This window comes from Triticum dicoccoides, chromosome 4A, assembly GCF_002162155.2.
Source record: "Triticum dicoccoides isolate Atlit2015 ecotype Zavitan chromosome 4A, WEW_v2.0, whole genome shotgun sequence".
Taxonomy (NCBI): domain Eukaryota; kingdom Viridiplantae; phylum Streptophyta; class Magnoliopsida; order Poales; family Poaceae; genus Triticum; species Triticum dicoccoides.
In genome coordinates, this window is record NC_041386.1 from 673,305,625 (window position 1) to 673,311,259 (window position 5,635).

General features: G+C 49.1%; 1 pseudogene; it reads left to right on the forward strand.

Annotated features, from left to right (window-relative positions):
* The first annotated feature begins 2,562 nt into the window (after positions 1-2,562).
* Positions 2,563-3,304, forward strand: LOC119284046 (annotated as a pseudogene).
* Positions 3,305-5,635: the final 2,331 nt, after the last annotated feature.

Genomic DNA, 5,635 nt, shown 5'->3' on the forward strand with positions numbered 1-5,635 from the left:
TCGGCGGGTACTCTCAACTTTCCGTCTTTCTTACGGTCTTCTCTATGCCATCACATCGCCTTGGCATGCATGCTCTTTGTTTTGGAACAAACATTTCAACCGTGGTATTATAGGAGCATACAACATCACCTTGGCAGGAATCTTCTTCCTGGGGTGCTCGCCCTCGACGTCACCAGGGTCATCGAGGTTGATCTTATAGCCCAATGCACCACATACCGGGCACGCGTTCAAATCCTCGTACTCACCGCGGTAGAGGATGCAGTCATTAGGGCATGCATGTATCTTCTGCACCTCTAACCCTAGAGGGCAGACAATCTTCTTTGCTTTGTACGTACTCTCGGGCAATTCGTTGTCCTTTGAAAGCATATTATTTATCATTACCAGCAACTTTCCAAATCCGTTGTCAGATACACCATTCTCTGCCTTTCATTGCAACAATTCCAGTGTGGTGTCCAACTTTTTCTTGTCAGCCCCGCAATTCGGGTACAACAATTTCTTGTGATCCTCTAACATGCGCTGCAACTTCTTCTTCTCCTTTCCACTTGCGCGATTTCTCTTTGCATCGGCAATGGCCCGACCTAGATCATCAGCGGGCTCATCTGATGCCTCTTCTTCAGCTTCCTCTCGCATTGCCGGCTCAGCTTCTCCCCCCATTGTTGTATCATCATATTCAGGGAACCCATGGCCAGGATAGCTATCGTCGTCCTCTTCTTCTTCATTGTATTCCATCATAACCCCTCTTTCTCCATGCTTGGTCCAAACATTATAGTGGGGCATGAAACCGGACTCAAACAGGTGGACGTGAATGGTTCTTGAGTTAGAGTAATTATGATCATTCTTACAGCCAGCACATGGACAAGGCATAAAACCATCCGCCCGCTTGTTTTCCTGAGCTGCAATCAGAAAAGTATACACGCCATCAATGAACCGGGGAGAGCATCGGTCATCGTACATCCATTCCCGGCTCATCTTTCATTACACACCACCGAATAGGCCAAATTAATACAAGTTCATACATAAAGTTCATACAACACTTAAATGCAACATACAAATAACTCTCTAGCTAAAGCATTTAAATGCAACAACAAATGCGATCAAGATCGCAACTAAGATAACAATTGATCCAACAACATAATGATACCAAGTCTTACTATCAATGGCATATTTTCTAATCTTTCTAATCTTCAAGCGCATTTTCTCCATCTTGATCTTGTGATCATCGACGACATCGGCAACATGCAACTCCAATTCCATCTTCTCCCCCTCAATTCTTTTCAATTTTTCTTTCAAATACTCGTTTTGTCTTTCAACTAAATTTAACCTCTCGACAATAGGGTCGGTTGGAATTTCTGGTTCACATACCTCCTAGATAAAAATATCTATGTCAACTTGATGGGCATGATTTGTCATAAACACGAAATGCAACAAATAATTTTAAAAGAGAATATACCACATCCGAATCATAACACGGACGAGGGCCGACGGGGACGGATATCAAAACCATGGCACTATGTATAACAAACAACGTATGGGTAAGATAATTATACAAACTAAGAGTGACGGGTCGGTGCGGTCGATCGATGGTGGTTACGATGGAGACGGAAAGGCACTAAGTAAACCACACCTATATATGCAAACTAAGAGTTATTTTGAGCTCAAATTGCATATAAATCAAATAAACTACCACATTTAATTCCTCCCAAATTACTAAAACCCACAAATTAATCACTATATAAAGCATTGCAAGAGCTAATCTAGCAATGAGAGATGAAAGGACAAAGTTGCTAACCTTTGTGATCACTTGAATGGATGGGGCCTTCAAATCTTGACAAAATTTGGGCAAAATGTGTGATGAGCTCGAGGGAAGAGGGAAAGAACAGAGAGGAGAGGGGAAAGGGGAAGAACAGAGCGAGCTCGATCGCGGGTGGACGAAGGGTTTATATATAGGATGACCTTTACTATCGGTTCATGGCACGAACCGGTACTAAAGGTGCTGGAGGGGCCCCAGTCTGACAACATCCTGCCACCACTCTCTTTAGTACCGGTTCATGGCACGAACTGATGCTAAAGGTTCGCCACGAACTGGTACTACTGAGAGCGGCCCGCCTAGCTGTTGGAACCGACACTAATGGTCACATTAGTGCCAGCTCAAATACAAACCAGGACTAATGAGTTGAACATTAGACCATTTTTTTACTAGTGCGAGTGGCTCATCGTCGATGACATCCTTGTCCGCTTGCCTATCAAAGACGTAGTCCGCTGCCGCGCCGTCCGCAAGTCATGGCACAGCGGCACTTCCAGCGACGCCTTCATCCTTGGCCACCACCGCCGTCAGCACTCGCTCCCCATCATCAAACCCCTAGGGGACATCTGCCGCATTGCCCGAGCCTCCAATTATCTAAAGATGCAGCCCGTCCTCCGACGGTCATTCGCTACCATTATACACCACGCCATCTGTGATGGCCTCCTTATCTTACGCGGCAATCCGAATACTACATCTGCAACCCGGCCACCCACAAGTGGGCGTCCATGCCACATCCTCCTCAACGACAACCAAACACCATGGCCGTCAGCCTAGCCGGCTTCTATCAGCACCACCCTTCTGGAGAACACCGAGTGCTTTGGGTGTCATACCCGACAAACGCCGCCGCCAAGGGCGACATAGCAGTTGAGTTGCTTGAGTACTTCGTCCTGACAGTGGGATCGGACCAGCCAAGATGCATCCAATGGCCACCAGTTTCAGAACAAAGGTTTGTTCCTGCTATCTGGTCCTACCACTGCCCACCAATCCTCCATCGTGGTAACCTGCATTGGCTAATGGATTTCAGCATAGTGGTATTTGACACCAAAGCTGAGGCATTCCGACAGATGAGCCGTCCAGCACAACTGGGCGATTATGTGTCATTGTTTGATACAGGCAGCATGCTTGCTTTGTGCCGAACTGATCATAACTATGTCACTTTAGATGTTTGGGTGTTGCAGGACTATGATGCCGAGATGTGGAGCTTTCAATACCAGATTAACTTGTTAGATGGAGGCATCCCCACCGCTTAATTTTAAGGGGATAGATACTCCTAAAATGGCCATGATCAACGAGCGTGAGCTATTGATTGAGCAGTGTCCTCGCCGTCTTTTGCATTGCGATATTGGTGGTGTGTTCTTAGGCAATGTAGAAAGCAAAGAGCACAGGAACTTCTTGACACTTACTAGGCATCGCCTCCAAGAGAGCATGATTTCGCTCCCATTGTTTGAGACGCAAAAGGAAGCTATGAACAAGGAGCCTCCATTCACCTTTGTGCTATAAGATGCCGTGCTCCATCTTAATGCTTTGGACTACTTATTTGCTATGTGCTTGGAGAGTATCTATCCGATGTCAGTCATGTGGACATTTTAGTACTTCTAGTAGGACTGAACACTTTGGATGACAGTTGTCATGCTACCTTGAGCATCATGTTAATGCTCTAAACAATGGAGTACCTATGCTATAGAACTATTTTCCCATGTTTACTTTCAGTTTGCATGTTGAAAACCACAAAAGGCATGGTGGCAATTTGTGCCCAGGAAATATTTTTTTGGCACGAGTAAGGCTGGCGATTTCTATTTAGCTAGGCTGCTATTAGCTAGTATTATTTTATAGTATGGCTGTAGTCTTTTGCTTTTATTGTTACTGGTTTTTGTTAAAGTGGTTTTTGTTAAAAGGGAATAGAAGTACAATGACCAATTAACTTGGGCTGGAGTGAAAACTGACGAGGTTGCTCAAGCAAGGCGGTGGCCCTTTGTGCCGTTGTCGAGGTAGCCGAGAGCGTGGGTGGTGTAGCCGTGGTCGAGGTAGCCGTGCAAGGGACGCTGTGGTCGATGTCGAGTCAGGGTGGCCTGTGTCGAGGTAGTGGCCGTGGAGCCGCGAGCGCAAGGAGGCGCCGAGTTAGTCATGGGCGCAGTGGTTTCAAAGTAGTGGTGTGCCGGAAAAAAGATGTTGTTGACGAGGCGGCGCGCCTTGTTGGCCAAGCGGGGATGCGTCGTAGATGAAGGCATGCGTCGGTGTTGCCAGCACCGGGCATGCGTAGATGGACATTGACGAAGCGCTGCACCAGGCTTGCCAGCCCACGGACACGTCATGGACGAAGGCATGCGTTGGTGTTGTTAGCACCGAACATGCATAGACGGGGACCTGCACGAGCTGTACTCCATGTCAAAGGAGTTGGAGGGACTAGCAGAGGAGGAATCGACGACAGTTGCGACACCAATTGGCGTGCTGATGTCGCCAACGGTGGTTGGAGTAGACGAAATGGTCGGGGGGAGATGACGATGACACTAGCGATGAGCTGGTGTCGGACGAAGACCAACGGATGGACTGGCGGTGCAGTTCGAGTGAGCGAGGGGCAGCAACGCCGAAGAAGAGTAGTGGCCGCGACCTGACCGACCGGACGCAACTCAGGGGCAAACCAGGCATCCCCACCTGGTCGAGCCCAAAACGGGCTCGTGAAGCTCCTGTCGCCGTGCTACATTATGCGCGTCACCGCCTCTGTCACCCCTAGGACGAGCCACACCTCCGTCCGTCGGACATGACGCCGGAAAGCCCTGCCAGGCCCGCCAGACCCATATTGGGCCCAACAGGGCCTAGATCTGGGCCGGAAGGGCGCCATCGCCAGCCATCGTGCTGACCCACAGCCAAGCAGCCGCGCCACCGCCATCTCGCCACCTAGAGCCGCGCCCTGCCAGATCCGTCGCCGGCCTAGGTGCACCACCGCCAGCCGCCAACACCTGAGTCGCAGCGCCACGCGGGAGGGGGGGGGGGGGGGAGGGATGGGGCCGCCGCCGCCGGCACCACGCGAGCAAGGCCTGGTGGCCTACGCCGCCGCCGGCGGGAGGGGGTTAGGAGGAGGAAGGCACTGGGAGGAGGAGGGAAGGGGAACCCCCGGTCGCCTCGCTCGGGGTGGCAACGCGGGGTCGGGGGACAGCACAACCCAAAATACTATAGGATTGAGATGAGCATAAATTTGAATTCTATGTTTTTTCTATTTTCGTGTTTTTAGAATCCTGAACCAAACACTCGCTCGAGATCCCTGTGCGTAGCCCTGACAAATTGACGCAATAAGAGTGATATAGGAAATTCCCTAGATTTGTTTGTAGGCGGTTAGGTTTGAAGGCGGCTCCAAATATGGAGGCTCGCGGGTTCGATTTGGATCGGCCTCCAAAAATTATGCATCCCGAGGGCTGGTATGACAACTTTAATAAACTTACACTTTCAACCATGGTCGTCATATGGGCGGTTATTATGGCGACCAAGCGTTACGACGATCTGCTAGAGTTGTTCTTAATGGAATCCCCATCTGACCTGACATGAACCCGCTAGAAAATAAATCGGCCAAATTATAACCATTTCTTCAGATAATGGAACATCATGGTCAAACAGTCACCATGTAAGCTAGCATAAATCTTTTTGAAACGGTGCTAGCATAAATCTTCATCCAGGCAAAGCTGAACTGAGAATTAGCATATTTACCTGGTCCATGAGAGGACATCTTGAAGTCCCTTTTTTAATGTAAAAGGGGCATGATATATCAGTGAAAACGCAAACTAAAACACAATACAACGGCTTCAGCTTTGAGCACACCCTGATAACAGTGCCCGAGTG